This window comes from Leptodactylus fuscus, chromosome 7, assembly GCF_031893055.1.
Source record: "Leptodactylus fuscus isolate aLepFus1 chromosome 7, aLepFus1.hap2, whole genome shotgun sequence".
NCBI lineage: Eukaryota > Metazoa > Chordata > Amphibia > Anura > Leptodactylidae > Leptodactylus > Leptodactylus fuscus.
In genome coordinates this window covers 48912969-48930894 of record NC_134271.1, presented here as the reverse complement: position 1 = coordinate 48930894, position 17926 = coordinate 48912969, and positions in this window count along the sequence as shown.

Below are 17926 nucleotides of genomic sequence, written 5' to 3'. Positions count from 1 at the left end.
ATCCACCATTATAATGTTTTCATCCATCCATGTATGTTTTCACTATAGCACACTCATTCAGACTCCACAAATCATCATAAATTACTTTTAGTCTTTTGCAACCATCCCAACTTTTTTTTTTTTACTTTTGAGAACAATAATGTAAGTCAGGCGACTCGGCTATTTATAGCTCTAACATCAAAGGGTTTCCATGGCACAAAAACTGCTTGAATATTTTGCACATATTCTCCTCCCAACCCAAGTGCCCCTGGGATCATAACTCTGGGGAGCATATACATACGCTGGAGAAACTGACTGCTACTTTTCCCAGCTGCTGCCATTCAGGTTATTGACTTTTCTTATCCCCCAAAACTAGAATATCTATTGGAATCTAAAGCTTTCTTTAACTCTTTCTATAATTGAGCTTTGTCCAGTTACAGTCCCTCTCCACTGAGGGTTTGCTGGGTCTACGTCAACTCTTTTTTCAACTCCCTATAGCTCTAACTTGGCTTTAATGGACACTATATATATTAAAGGTAGGTGGGACATTGGGACAAACAGATATAAGTGGTGAGGAGCAGGAGAGCATGGCAGCTGATGATATAGAGGAAGGGCACTCTGCCACCACATTTGCATAAGGGGAACAAAACTCACCATTCTCACTCCCCTCTTGCTCCTGTTTCTGTAACCACATCATAACAGGGAGGGGGATTTGGTCTCTGGGCCATTGCAATCAACTCCTATACACACCTTCGGCTTCTCCCAACTGTTCCTCCTTACACACAACATAATTTAATACTGCAAATCTGACCTCATGAAAAGAACCCTCGCTTGGCCACTATTTATGGGGTTGATCTTTATAAATTAATCTAGTTCCTTTATATCACTTATGTTAATACTTAATTGTAAGGATCATTTAACCAGTTTGTAACAAGCCAGGCTTGTCTACGATGGGTCCTTATCTTCTTCAGGCCTCTTCTGGCATCCTGAATGACATGAGAAGAGACGCTAAGAAGAGGCCCTAAGGGGGTGGGGGCCCACACCAGAAGCCACAATGGAGAAGTGAATATGATTGATTATGTTTAAGCACCTCCCCTGGGCCTCCGCTTATTATACTCTCTGGGCTATGAGGAAGCTAGGTTGTACGGTCACCCTTCTGACAGTGGGGAGTAGAGATGAGCGAGTATATTCAATCGAATACCTCCCCTGCATAGTTATTGTTGTAAAAAAAAAGCGCCAGGGAAGGTGGGAGGGGATTCGAATATTTACTGCGTGGTATTCCACCGAGTACACCAATAACTATGCAAAGGGAGGTATTCGATCGAATACTAATCGCATAGAGATTGGTTCTGAAATTAACATTATCAATATCCCCAGTTCCGGGGCGCAAACCAGGAAAGCTGAAAGTGTGCTAAATTCAGTCAGCTTTCTAGCAGTATATAGTACCATACATCCTTGAGAACATGAAAGGTCCTTTGTAAGGTCCTGTTGTTCATAATTCACTTTTTTTTTCTAGCAATCGCTAATCCAATGTTTTTAGAGTATCCCTACTCATTATCGGTAATGACACTGTTCTTGACCACCCCTTCTATTCTCTATCAAAAATTTCCTTTACAGAAAGTCGGATTGGTGTTCCTTTTATTCCTGCAATTCTGTCCGGTAGTTCTGCACTCCTGCTATTAGGGTTATTCTATACCCTATATGAGGCTTTTACTCCAGACCACCTAAACCCAAAGGGGTCCCTTTTCTGGTTGGTAAGATTTTGTGGTTCTGCTTCTAGATAATCTGCCAAGTGTCTTTTACCCACTCAAGCAGTTTCACCACCTTATTATTTTTGCTGAATTTTTTTCATTATGTCCACTGCAATAAACTTTTGTCTGCTCCATTAATCTTTTGCCCTGCCTTGAAAATACAGGTCAATCATGAAAGTGTTAGCTAAATAAAAAAAATAATAATATAATAAAAAATATAGTAAAACATAAACACATTAAGTTTTTTGAACTATAAAAAATATATTTTTCCTCTACATTGACCACGGTAGCCAGAAAAAAATAAAAGTGTATTGGCAAGTGTATTCATTATGCAAACTAACTATGCCATTGACAGTTTAACTCCTATATGCCTGCTCTACAAGAAAAGAGTAAGTTTTATTCCTGGGTTCATTGGTAGATCAGGATGCCCGCCAGGATTAATGTTTGTCCCTATTGCCTGTGTATTATTACTTCTGTACTTACTTGTGCACAGGTAGGCACAGGTTACTGTGCAGGCAATGGGGACAGCAAGTGGCTGGATCTGTCATCAGTAACCTACCAACGAAGTTATGAATGCTGTGAGTAAAGGAGAAGACACTGTATCTTCTATGATATGGAGCACTGCGGTTTTTATAGTTAGGGGGCGCTATGAATACACTGCCATGGAGTACCTTCATTGGTACTGCTAAGGAGGCACTGAGGGCTGCACTTCTTCAGAGCACCATAGATGGATACGTTCACATGCATTAATTTAACAATGATTTTTAGGTGAATTCTGTCTCAAAATCTTCAGATTCTGTCCTGAACCTCCCTCCTATTGGTTTCAACGAGAGGCAGAGTGTGAAAGACGATACTGTAAAAATAAGTGCCTGCTCGATCTTTCTGCTGATTCTGTGGCTGGTTTAGCTGCAGAACCCAAGGGGTGAGCCCCTCCACTGATCAGCCCCATTCATGTGAGGCTAATCATCAAGGAAAAGTCAAGGCAGGTAGTTGAAACTCCTCTGGAAAGTGGAGATGAGTTTGAGGCAGAGGTCCACTTTAAATAACCTGTTCACTTTATGACAGTGGTAAATCTAACCCATCTGCTGCCTGAGGCGGAGGAACAAAAGACTCCCCACCCCTGCTTAGACCGGGGGCAGGGAGGGTGCCAGTGGTGTAACTAGAATGGCGGGGCCCCGTGGCGAACTTTTGATATGGGCCGTACCCCCCCCCCCCCGAAGACCCCGAACGACACACCCCCCCCTACGCATTCCTGCGCGCTCTATTATGCCCCATAGTGGCCCCTGCACACAGTATTATCCCCCATAGTGGCCCCTGCACACAGTATTATCCCCCATAGTGACCCCTGCACACAGTATTATCCCCCATAGTGGCCCCTGCACACACTATTATGTCCCTTAGTGGCCCCTGCACAAAGTATTATACCCCATAGTGGCCCTTGCACACTATTCAGTGTAATAATCGGAGACCCAGGGGGAGAAAAACATAAAAAAAACTCTGTTACTCACCTATCTCCCGGCTCCTACGCTGTTGGCCTCCGAAGTAGTCCATCTTGAATTACGTCAGACGTCACATGACCTGGGACACAGGCCGGGGAATTACGTCAGACGACTAGGCCGAAGCCTGCCCGGATCGTGGAGAGGTAAGTAATAGTGTTTTTTATGTTTCTTACCTCTCCCGGGCCGCCGATCCGAAAAGACCCCCGAATATAATGATAGCAGCGGTAGCGGCTGTCACTGGGCCCCTAATGTCCCGGGGCCTGTGGCAGCTGCCTCTGCTGCTACGGCGGTAGTTACGCCACTGGAGGGTGCTAGTGGTAACATTGAACACAGTGTGCAGTAACATTTTGTGACTTACAGGAGACGTCTGCTCACTTTTCCCATCTCTTCCCTTTGGTCCGCCATGACCACTTCTTCCAGCTGTGACTTGTCTCTGTAATTATATATATACGTGGTGTACTGTTTTTTCCAATAAAAGGACATCTTTCCATCCATATAAGTTGCTGGCAGACCGGAATGTTTATTCTATTGTAAACCCTTTTGCCTGGAGAGGGGTTTCTGCCGTTCAATTTATGGGATGATATACAGTCCTATGAAAAAGTTTGGGCACCCCTATTAATCTTAATCATTTTTAGTTCTAAATATTTTGGTGTTTGCAGGAGCCATTTCAGTTTGATATATCTAATAACTGATGGACACAGTAATATTTCAGGATTGAAATGAGGTTTATTGTACTAACAGAAAATGCGCAATATGCATTAAGCCAAAATTTGACCGGTGCAAAAATATGGGCACCTCAACAGAAAAGTGACATTAATACTTAGTACATCCTCCTTTTGCAAAGATAACAGCCTCTAGTCGCTTCCTGTAGCTTTTAATCAGTTCCTGGATCCTGGATGAAGGTATTTTGGACCATTTCTTTCTACAAAACAATTCAAGTTCAGTTAAGTTTGATGGTCGCCGAACATGGACAGCCCGCTCTCAAATGATCTGAAAACAAAGATTGTTCAACATAGTTGTTCAGGGGAAGGATACAAAACGTTGTCTCAGAGATTTAACCTGTCAGTTTCCACTGTGAGGAACATAGTAAGGAAATGGAAGACCACAGGGACAGTTCTTGTTAAGCCCAGAAGTGGCAGGCCAAGAAAAATATCAGAAAGGCAGAGAAGAAGAATGGTGAGAAGAGTGAAAGACAATCCACAGACCACCTCCAAAGAGCTGCAGCATCATCTTGCTGCAGATGGTGTCACTGTGCATCAGTCAGCAATACAGCGCACTTTGCACAAGGAGAAGCTGTATGGGAGAGTGATGAGAAAGAAGCCGTTTCTGCACGTACGCCACAAATAGAGTTGCCTGAGGTATGCAAAAGCACATTTGGAGAAGCCAACTTCATTTTGGAAACAAAGATTGAGTTGTTTGGTTATAAAAAAAAAAGGCGTTATGCATGGCGTCCAAAAAGAAACAGCATTCCAAGAAAAACACATGCTACCCACTGTAAAATTTGGTGGAGGTTCCATCATGCTTTGGGGCTGTGTGGCCAATGCCGGCACCGGGAATCTTGTTAAAGTTGAGGGTCGCATGGATTCCACTCAGTATCAGCAGATTCTTGAGAATAATGTTCAAGAATCAGTGATGAAGTTGAAGTTACGCCGGGGATGGATATTTCAGCAAGACAATGATCCAAAACACCGCTCCAAATCCTCAGGCATTCATGCAGAGGAACAATTACAATGTTCTGGAATGGCCATCCCAGTCCCCAGACCTGAATATCATTGAACATCTGTGGGATGATTTGAAGCGGGCTGTCCATGCTCGGCGACCATCTAACTTAACTGAACTTGAATTGTTTGTCCAAAATACCTTTATCCAGGAACTGATTAAAAGCTACAGGAAGCGACTAGAGGCTGTTATCTTTGCAAAAGGAGGATCTACTAAATATTAATGTCACTTTTCTGTTGAGGTGCCCATACTTTTGCACCGGTCAAATTTTGGTTTAACCCCTTAGAGACACAGCCCAAAAGTGACTTAAGGACCAGGCCTCTTTTTTCAAATCTGACATGTGTCACTTTAAATGGCGATAACTTTGAGACGCTTTAACTTACACAAGTGATTCTGAGACTGTTTTTTCGTAACACATTGTACTTCATGTCAGTAGTAAATTTTCGTTGATATGTTTTGTCTTTAATTATGAAAAAATAGGAAATTTGGTGAAAATTTTGAAAAAAATGCAGTTTTCAAACTTTGAAATTGCAAGCCTTTCAAATAGAAAGTCATACTACCCGAATTTTTTCATAAATATAATTAACCATGTCTCTGATTTATGTAGCAATCAAATTTTAAGCACCCTTTCATTTTTTTCAGATATTATAAGGCTTACAAGTCAAGCAGTAATTTTCCAAATTTTCAAGAAAATTTCCAAAACACATTTTTCAAGGGACCAGTTCAGTTCTGAAGGGAACTTGAAAGGCCTCTCTAATAAAACCCCCCAAAAGTCACCCCATTCTAAAAACTGCACTCCTGAAAGAATCTAAAACAGCAGTTAGAAAGTTTCTTAACCCTTTCAGCATTTCACAACAATTAAAACAAAATGGAGGTCAAATTTACATTTTTCAATTTCTGTCACTAATATATTCATTTAGCCCTAGAATTTACACATTTACTAAGGTTTAAAGGAGAAACTGCACCCCACATTTTGTTACACAATTTCTCCCGAACACGACAATACCCCATATGTGCTGGTACCCTAATGTACGGGCACACGGTCGCTCTCAGAGCGGATGGAGCACTAATTGGATTTTGTAGGCCAGATTTTGCTAGAATATTTTTCAGGCGCCATGCCCCGATTGCAAAGCCCCCAAGGTGCCAAAACAGTGGAAAACCCCAAAATGTCACCCCATTTTGGAAACTAGACCCCTCAAGGAATTTATCAAGGGGTATAGTGAGCACTTGGACCCTACAGGTGTTTCACAGATTTTTTTATCATTGAGATGTGAAAATGAAAAATTACTTTTTTTATAATAAAATGTCACTGTAGCCCCAAATTTTTCATCTTCACAAAGGGTTAAAGGAGAAACTGCACCCCACATTTTGTTACACAATTTCTCCTGAACACGACAATACCCCGTATGTGCTGGTACCCTAATGTACGGGCACACGGTCGCTCTCAGAACGGATGGAGCGCTAATTGGATTTTGTAGGCCAGATTTTACTAGAATACTTTTCAGGCACCATGTCCCTTTTGCAGAGCCCCCAATGTGCCAAAACAGTGGAAACCCCCAAAATGTCACCCCATTTTGGAAACTATACCCCTCAAGGAATTTACCAAGGGGTTTAGTGAGCCCTTTGACCCTACAGGAGTGTAACAGAATTGGCCCAACAAAAGGAAAAGTGACATTTTTTGCTATAAAATGTAGCTTTAACCCCAAATTATGCATTTCCACAAGGGGTTAAAAAAGAAAATGCACCCCACAAATTGTCAAGCACTTTGCCCCAACTACAGAAATGCCCCACATGTGGATGTAAAGTGATGTATGGGCACACTGTAAAGTCCAGAGCTGAAGGATCGCTATTGGGATTTTGGAGGGCAAATTTAGCTGAAATCTGTTTCAGGCACCATGTTGCATTTGGAGAGCCCCTGAAGTGCTAGAACAGTGGAAACCCCCCCCCCCCCCCCAAAACGACCCCATTTTGAAAACTAGACCCCTCAAGGAATTTATCAAGGTGTTTAGTGAGCACTTGGACCCTACAGGTGTTTCACAGATTTTTTTACCATTGAGATGTGAAAATGAAAAATTACTTTTTTTCCAATAAATCGTCCATTTAGCGCCATATTTTTAATTTTTGCAAGTAGTTAGAGAATTAAGAGCCCCCCACAGTTTGTTACACAATTTCCCCTGAACACGGCAATACCCCATATGGGATCATAATCTGCTGTATGGGTACATGTTGGGGCTCAGAATGGAAAGAGCGCTATTTGGATTTTGGAGGGCATATATTGCTGGAATAGTTTTGAGGTGCCATGTCGCATTTGCTGAGCCCCTAAAGTATCAATACAATAGAAACCCCTCAAAAGTGACCCCATTTTAGAAACTACACCCGTCAAGGAATGTATCAAGTGGTATTATGATTTTGAGACTAAAAATGCTTCCCAAAAATTGAAATTTTTAATTAAATATGCCATTTTGGTATCCAATGCATTGCACCCACTTTGTGTTGTCAGAGACCTGCACTCCTAAAACTATTAAGTGGGCCTTCCCGAGGGGCAAAAAAATTATATATGTGGGTATAAACTGCTGCTTGAGCGCACAGCAGGGCTCAGAAGGGAAGGAGCACTGCGCTTTTTAGCTTTTGGGGTACAGATTTAGAGGGACTTCCTGGGCGCCATGTTGTTTTTGCAGAGCCCTGGAGGTGCCAGTAAACTGGAATTCCCCAAGAAGTGACCCCATTTTGTAGGGGAAATTTTAGAGTCTCTGCAAAAGTGCCATGGCATCCAAAAACCAAACCGTCTAAGTCTGTGCTCCAAAAACCAAATAACCTTCTTCCCTTCTGTGTCTGGCTGGGCCCTAATATCAGTTTATACCCACATATGACATTACGTACGTTATCCGGGGTACACCAGTGTCATATATGTGCCCTAATATCAGTTTATACTCACATATGACATTACCCCGGTTACACCAGTGTCATACATGTTGCATACACTGCAGCTTGGGCACACAGCAGGGGGCAGAAGGGAAGGAGCGCGATGCGGCTTTTGGAGTACAGATTCAGATGTTTGGTATCTAGACGCCATGTCATGTTTGTAGAGCCTGTAAGGTACCAGAAAAGTGGATTCCCCAAAGGAGTGACCGCAGTTTGAAAACTGCACCCCTAAAAGAATTTATCAGGGGGTGTAGTGTAGTATTAGTATCCCAGACGTGACTGCACAGCGGATGGCGAAGAGGGAATATATAAGCGGTGCGGAGGACATTGCAGACACTAAATTCCCTACTGTACCCCCAGTAGCTCCCATGATTGGGGGAGTCACACTGGGGTCACTTTGGGGGTCACTTCTGGTATATTTTCCCTCATAAGCTGTAAATATAGGGTGTCCCCTGATATTTGCTTGCACAGCTTATACATTCCCTGCCTGCCGCACCCAGTTGTGTTCTAATGATTTGGCGATTTTGCGTGATTTTGTCTTCACATTGGTAGAGGCTATATTTTCTTTATTTTTCTGCTGACGTGGCCATATAAGGGCTTGTTGTTTGCGGGATGCGATGTATTTTGTAATGACACCATCTTGGGGTGCCTAAAACTTACTGATTACATTTTATTAACTATTTTTTTGCTGGATTTAAAAGAGAAAAAATCAATTCTGGTATTGAGTTTTACCTTTTACATTTTTCGCCATGCAGCGTACAGTATAAGTAACATGTGACCTTTATTCTGCGGGTCGGTACGGTTACGGCGATACCTCATTTATGTTATTTTTTTATGCGATACTAAGTCTGCAGAACAAAAACACATTTGGGGACATAAATCAGTGATTTTTGCATCGCCATCTTCTGAGAGGCGTAACATTTTTATTTTTCGCTTGACAGTGTTGGTTGAGGGCTTATTTTTTGCGGGACAACCTGTGCATTTTATTGGTACTATTTTGGGGTGCATATGACTTTTTGATCACTTTTTATAGCACATTTTGTAAGGTGAGATGGCGAAAAATCACTACTTCCGGCGGGTTTTTTCCGTTATTTTTTCCCGCCGTTCACTGTGTACATTAAATATTGTTTCAGTTTTGTTGTACAGGTTGTTACGGACGCGACAATACCAAATATGTATTGTTTTTATTAATTTTTTGTGTTTTTTTTACATAATTCATTTTTTATAGAAAAAAGGGATTTTTGGGACTTTATAACTTTATTAATTGTTTTCAAATACTTTATTTTTTTTACACTTTTTTTTTTTTACTTGTTCTTGTGTCCCTATGGGACACATGGATCAGTGAAGATTGCATCACTGATTCTCTACTCTAGACTGAGACACAGGCTGCAGTGACAGCCTGCACGTGTCTCACTCTAGACACAGGAAGTGAGCTGTGCGGACGGGACAGCTCACTTCCAGAAGACGCCGGGAGCATCACCAGGTAAGTGAGTGCTCAGGGCTGTCTGGGGTCACTAACCAGACCCCAGACTACGTACTACAGATACCGGCACCCCCCGATCTCGGTCCGGGGGGTGCCGGCGGGGGGGGGAAAGATCGCGGCACCCTTTGTTTGCGGTGGTCATGTTTGACCATCGCAATCAAAGGGTTAAAACCTCCGATCGGTAAAAGTACCGACCGGAGGTTATGGAAAAGGGTGATAGCTGTCAGTAACAGCTATCACTCAGTTCCGATTCCGCCCGCTCAGCTAGTGAGCGGGCGGAATCACCATGACGTAATATTACTTCATGGTGCGCGAAGTACCTCGCGTCCATGACGTAATAGTACGTCAAAGGTCGCTAAGGGGTTAATGCATATTGCACATTTTCTGTTAGTACAATAAACCTCATTTCAATCCTGAAATATTACTGTGTCCATCAGTTATTAGATATATCAAACTGAAATGGCTCCTGCAAACACCAAAATATTTAGAACGAAAAATGATTAAGATTAATAGGGGTGCCCAAACTTTTTCATAGGACTGTATATATAGAGAGAGAGAGAGGGAGTGTTCTCCTGACACTAATGAGTTGGTGCAGACCAGACTCACTGCCCTGGACAGAGGGACAGCAAATGCAGGACTATCCCGCTGTCCAAAAGTGGCCACAATCAGAAGGTATCTTCCATCACGTTGTTTACTTTTGTAACAGAAGATAAAGTTATGAATGCAGGACAGTTTAATGTCTGTTGCTGCATCCTATGAAGGAAGACATCAACGGACATTATCAACAGTAGTGTGAATAACGGGGACAATGTGGCTGCATTGATATGGAGCACTGTGGTTAGTACTATAAAGTGGGCACTGTGACTGGCACAGTATGAGTCGAAATGTACTGGAAAAAAATCCATTTGTTGTTTCACGCTTTTACATTGTAATATTTGCAGGTTTTGAGATTTTGGACTGATTTTTCTGATAGATGTGGGTGAGATTTTTTTTATCCACATACATTACAATGTAATCTGATGTTTGACTCTTGGTACAGAATCCAAACCTCAAACCTACAGCAAATTTATAGTATCTGAATTTAGCCTTGTAGGGGCGCTGTTCTGGCAGGTAGGTGCACAATAGCTGTCATGTTGGTGACAAGGCTGAGGTCTGACAAGCCTGTCTGTCTCCATGTAGTGTAATTTCGGAGTATTGTCTGCCTACAGTGTAATACTGACAAGTAATGTCTCCCTATGATGTAATACTGACAAGTATCGTTCCTCACCATGGGCACACACACTCTCGGACACACACACACTCGGGCACACACTCTCGGACACACACACAGTCTCCCGCACACACACACACACTCTCGGGCACACACACACACTCTCGGACACACACACAGTCTCCCGCACACACACACACACTCTCGGGCACACACACACACACTCTCGGACACACACTCTCGGGCACACACACACACTCTCAGACACACACTCTCGGACACACACACACACACTCTCCCGCACACACACACACTCTCCCGCACACACACACACTCGGACACACACACACACTCTCGGGCACACACACACAGTCTCCCGCACACACACACACTCTCGGACACACACTCTCGGACACACACACACACTCTCCCGCACACACACACACTCTCCCGCACACACACTCTCCCGCACACACACACTCGGACACACACACACAGTCTCCCGCACACACACACAGTCTCCCGCACACACACACACACTCTCCCGCACACACACACACACTCTCCCGCACACACACACACTCGGGCACACACAGTCTCCCGCACACACACACACTCTCCCGCACACACACACACTCTCCCGCACACACACACACACTCTCCCGCACACACACACACACTCTCCCGCACACACACACTCGGACACACACACACACTCTCCCGCACACACACACTCGGGCACACACAGTCTCCCGCACACACTCTCCCGCACACACACACACTCCGGGCACACACACACACACTCCGGGCACACACTCTCCCGCACACACACACACACTCCGGGCACACACTCTCCCGCGCACACACACACACTCCGGGCACACACACTCCGGGCACACACTCTCCGGGCACACACACACACACACTCTCCGGGCACACACACACACACACACTCTCGGGCACACACACACACTCTCCGGGCACACACTCTCCGGGCACACACACACACTCTCCGGGCACACACACTCTCGGGCACACACTCTCCCGCGCACACACACACACTCCGGGCACACACTCTCCCGCGCACACACACACACTCCGGGCACACACTCTCCGGGCACACACACACACACACTCTCGGGCACACACTCTCCCGCGCACACACACACTCTCCGGGCACACACTCTCCCGCGCACACACACTCCGGGCACACACACACACTCTCCGGGCACACACACTCCGGGCACACACTCTCCCGCGCACACACACACTCCGGGCACACACTCTCCGGGCACACACACACACACACTCTCGGGCACACACTCTCCCGCGCACACACACACTCTCCGGGCACACACTCTCCCGCGCACACACACACACTCCGGGCACACACACACACTCTCCGGGCACACACACTCCGGGCACACACTCTCCCGCGCACACACACACTCCGGGCACACACTCTCCCGCGCACACACACACTCTCCGGACACACACACACACACACACACACACACACACACACACACACACACACACACTCTCCGGGCACACACTCTCCCGCGCACACACACACACTCCGGGCACACACACACACTCTCCCGCACACTTTCCTGCCACCTGCACTCTTTCCCTCCCTCCTCTGCAGCCTGAGTTACCGCCCACTTTGCCGCGTCCTCGGTTGCCAGGGTAACAGCGCGGTAACCCGGCGCCATGCAAGCTGAGGAGGTGAAGCCGCTGCCGCGTACCAGGTACCGCAATGTGCTGGCTGCGTGTATGTGTGTGTGAACGGATGTGGAGGAACAGGTGTCGCATGTGTGGTCGTATTGGTCTTAAGTTGGCTGGGTGTGATAGAAGGGCGTCTTCAAGGAAGTGCATTGTCCTTGTGTTTCTGCTCTAGACTTCTGGCCATCACGTGATGTGTCTATACTCCACTTAGGAGGGGTTATTGGGGCAGCTGTGCTAATAACCTGATGCTCCCCATAGCTAGATCCAGGCTGCCATACCCCAGGTTCTTGTATATGCACATGGGCCTCCCTGCTCTAGTTGTGCAGGTATGGACATAAGGTTATATCCACACTGCTGTTTCCAATGGGACACTGTACGGTAGGTTACTCAATAAAGGGCCAAGTCATTTATACAGCGCGTAATGGATCTCTGTTTAGGCCACGATCCCTTCCCCGACCAAAATCAAAAGTAACAAGAGCAGCGTAACATCTGGAAAATAATGCGCAACTTCTTTATAAATGAAGCACAGGGCAGAGAAAGATCTCCAAAAGGGCAGTTTATGCCATAAAAATGGTGCAAGTAACCTAATCAATATGCCCTTCTCTTGTGGAAAATAATATTTACATTGTGGAGTAAAGTAAGTAAGATGAAAGCTGAAACTGCATTAAAATGCCAAACAGCGGCAGGAACCTGAGGCGTTATTACAGTTCATGCAGGGCATCTGTTTTGGGCTCTCAGGTCATGTGTTTTTTCCATCCGTTTAATGGAAGCAAAAATTGGACAAATGGATGGCCATCTGCTGACATAGACATTGTACAGTATATGTATGATATACTACATTTTGTGTCCTTTAAATAAAAAAAGTTACTGTCCGTTTTTTTTCTTTGCAGTATTTACTTTTTAAACTTTGATGGCACTGCTGTCATTTGTCATAGGATAAGTATACAATGACCTCCACACTCCAGACTGAAGTGAAGCATATGGGTTTTTATTTTCACAATATATCCTCCCGGTCTATGGGACAACATGGTGGCTCAGTGGTTAGCACTGCAGCCTTGTAGTGTTTGAGTCCTGGGTTTGACTCCCGCCAAGGACAACTGCAAGGAGTTTGTGTGGATTTCCTCCCATACTCTAAAGACATATACTGATATATCCTCCCGGTCTGTCACCAGACAGGGATGGAATGGATATACTCTGACGTGCCATATTACTATAACACATCCATCATAGGATGACCACAACAGGAATTAACTGTAGCACAGTAACAGATAGAGATGGTGCCCCCCTGTGCCTGGGTTTGTTCCCATTGACTCCAATGTAAAATGAAAATTACAGACACCAACATTATTGACTCCAATGTATAAAGAAACATTACAGATGCTGTCTTCATTCATGTTTGTTTACCTTTGTAATGGGGGAAAAACTCCTTCGCAAACAACTTTTCCTTCCATCAGAACAGTAAAAAACATGACAGAAGAAAGCTTCCATCCAGTTTGGTTTTTTTACACTGGGGAGAAAGCATATGGACACTTGATGGAGGGGTCTCTGCCTGCATATGTCATTTACTGTCTGTTGCTCTTATACTAGGTTCACACCAGCACTTGGAGAAAAGAATGACCAACTATGGGAAGAAAACCACACTTACTCCGAGAATGTTGAAACACACATGCAACTTTATTTCGGTAACATCAACATGACGCCAGTGTTTCAGGGTTTTACCCCTTTGTAAAGTGCAACAGTTAAAGGGGCTCTATCAGCAAAATCATGCTGATAGAGCCCCACATATGCGTGCATAGCCTTTAAAAAGACTATTCAGGCACTGTAAAAGTTAAAATAAACTACCCCCCCCCCCCCCCCGTTTTAAAATAATAACTTAAAAAAGAATGTGATCTACTTACGGAACGTGCACCCTGGGCGGGCATTCAGGGTGTGTCTTCATCTTCTTCCCCGCCTCTTCTTCCTCCGATGTCTTCGGGTCCCGTCCTCCTCCGGCGCTTGCTCGCGGACACTGGTAAAAAAAAATGGCCTAGGCACATGCGCAGTAGCACGCGGCTTCTACTACGGCTACTGCGCATGCGCCCGGGCTATTTTTTTTTATCAGTGTCCGCGAGCAAGCGCCGGAGGAGGACGGGACCCGAAGACGTCAGAGGAAGAAGTGGCGGGGAAGAAGAAGACGGCGCACCCTGAATGCCCGCCCAGGGTGCACGTTCCGTAAGTAGAGAACATTCTTTTTTAAGTTATTATTTTAAAACGGGGGGGGGGGGTAGTTTAATATAACATTTACGGTGCCTGAATAGCCTTTTTAAAGGCTATGCACGCATATGTGGGGCTCTATCAGCATGAATTTGCTGATAGAGCCCCTTTAAACACAAGGGTATCCTGATGGAACATAAAAACAAGAACAGGGACACTTATATTGTATCACATATAAAATAATAAAAACTGTAAAAATTGTATAATAATTATAGACAGAAAATAATGGAAATGGAAACCAGTAATTAATTACCTTACAGGACTTGGATAGGGCAAGTCTCCTACGTGTAACTGTGCGCTATCATTGGGAAACGTCATTTTTAACTAATCACATCCTTGCATAGCCTTTAGAAAGGCTATTCCACACCTACCTTTAGTATATAAATTGCATCAGTGTTTTTTTTAATAAGTCCGTTTTTATTCATATGCTAATTAGACTGGGTGCACGATGCATCGTGCACCCTCTTTGCTATTCTTTCCTATGAGAGGCTGCTGCTGCTGGTGTCTCTGCTTCCTGTTTACACACGCCATTAGGAGAGAATAGCAGAGACAAGTGCTGCTGGTAACTTCCTGCGCTATCTGGAAGATCATTAGCATATGAATAAAAACGGGCTCATTCAAAAACCACTGAGGCAATCTACATACTAAAGGTAGGTGTGGAATAGTCTTTCTAAAGGCTATGCAAGAATGTGATTAGTTAAAAATGACTTTTCCCAATGATAGAGCCTCTTTAATTACTGGTTTCCATTGTCATTATTTCTGTCTATAATCTGAGTTCTTCAGCAGCTAAAATGCACTACAAATATTTATTTTATGTTATGTATTGAGTGGCGTCACTGTGTGCAATATTTGTATAGTTTTTTATATACTTATTCTAGGCACTCCATATGAGGTTTCTGTTGACATCCGGGTTCCTCACAGCATGTTATAATATAGTACTCTTGCACATTTTTGGCAATAATTCTTATACAATTTTTACACAGTTTTTATTATTTTATATGTGATACAATATAAGTGTCCCTGTTCTTGTTTTTATGTCCCAGGATACCCTTGTGCTTAACTGTTGCACTTGACAAAGGGGTAAAAGCCCGAAATGCTGGTGTAGTCATCGTGTTGATGTTAATGAAATAAAGTTGTGTGTGTGTTTCAACATTCTCGGAGTAAGCGCGGTGTTCTTCCCATTGTTGGTCATTCTTCTCTGCATTATCATCCCATGTGGGTGCAGACGGTCGATCGGTGCATTACCTCTTTTTACACACCAGCACTTGGGTCTCCATTGTTTGGGTCCACATGGAAACCCAAAAGACAGAGACCTTGTCCACTTAAAAAGAGTAAACCCGTGGACCCCATAGACTGTAATGGGGTCCGCCGGGTCTATGCCTTGCTAGGCTTTCTCTCTGCCGATTTTAAGCAGAAACTGCGACAGAGACTCCAATGCAGATGTCAACCTAGCCTTAACAGTAGTATTGGTAAAACTGCCCTCCAGAGAACTGGTGTATATATTCTGTGAAACACACCAGTTATCTGGCGTGCGTTAGACCTTCTGCATATGACACAGTGGACATCTGATGTGGAGATGAATTTGCAGTGGAACGTACACAGATTTTATGCATTGTCGTTTGATTCTGTTCTGACATGGAATAATAGAGCATGTCCTATCCTGCACTAAGTCATCAGAACAGATTGAATCGGAAACCCCCATAGATGTGACTGTATAACAGAAAGCTCTCCGAGTGTCATCTGAGGGCATAACACTGCTAAATCCACCCAACATTGGCTGCACACTTGGTAATGCGCCTGGTGTCTTATTGTAAATATGCTGGGCTAAGTTTTCTCTGCCCAGGTCTCCAGAAGTAAGGAAGTAGTACATCTTCAAGACATAAAAGGGCTACGTGACAGAGATGAGTGTGCTGCAGACTTTCACTGACTCTTTTAGCCTTTCCGATGGATTGGATGAAATCTGCTGCAAAAACTGCATGTAACACGGTCAGACTTTGTCTATTCCTAGTCTTGTCTGATGACTAAATTTCCAAGTTTTCCTGTACATGGCTGCACATTATGCCTGACGGTAGGTTCACACTAGGGTTCCAATTTTTGTCCTTCGGGTCTCCATGGGAACATAAAAGACGGAAACCTTGTCCCCATAGACTATAATGGCGACTGCTCAGAAAGCGCTGGAGGAAAAAAACATGATGGCTTGCGTTTTTTTTGCCGCAGCGCTTTTTTTGCTGCAGCCTGCTACGTGGGGCCTTAGCCTTAGTCAATTAGATTTACTTAGTAGCTTAATATAGCAATGACCATTCTTTATATTCAGTAATAATATTACTGGAGGCAGCCTGTTTATACAGGAAGAATTGTGCGAGTTTCTAGTACTGCTGGGGCCTCCAAGTACATTACTGGGTCATTTGTACTCATTTTTTTTCTTGTAGAGAGAACACAAGCATTTTCTTTTTTATTTGTTATACCATTTACTAATGTTGAGAAACAAATGTTATTATTTGTATAATAAAAACTTGTACAATTTTCCAATCTCACTGTTTTATAGATCTCTGTTTGCTTTCATTCACTTTGCTTACTTCTGAGGATAAAAATCAGTCCATGGTCATGTGATGTACAGTCCATGGTCATGTGATGGACACACAGTTAGTTACAGTCACAGCACAGTAATTAAACATCTGTATGGTAATGAGCTGTGCACCTGTGTCCATCACATGACCATGGACTGTATATCACATGACCATGGACTGATTTTTATCCACTGGGACTAAGCAGAGTAAATGACAGAAAGCAGAATCTAGGAATTGATACAGAAAATAGGAATATTGTCCAAACAACTAAATTGGTCTCTCAATATCTGAAAGTGAACAACCCCTTTAAGGGTATATTATTTGTGTTTTTAATGCAACTTTTGCAACTGCAGAATCTTATGTGACTTCCCATTTACTTGGATGGAAACTGAGCTGTGATAACCAGGTTTGGCCAATACAAAACAAGGATAGCCCTGTACGTTGTGCTAATTCCATTAGCCATGGCTTATGCTATCAACTGATCGAGAGGGGTGTCGGACCCCCACTTATCATACAGGTTATAAATATCTAAGTCCTTGAAAGCCCCTTCAGTGTCCTTCCGTTTACATCCTCAATTCATTATTTTGAAGTCATGTGTTAAAGGGTACCTGTCATTCATGATGTCCTAACCGCACCTAGAGTGAGATACTGAGAGATTCCTCATTTATAAACTACTATGTTTTACTCTGAAATGCTTAAAGGGAGAAATCTGTCAAGCCGATCTAGGATGAATTGTGCAGCGGATTGGAAATGCTTAGGGACAGTGCCTTAAATATACAGTGGGAAGGGGTTAAAACTGTGTTCCATCATACAGT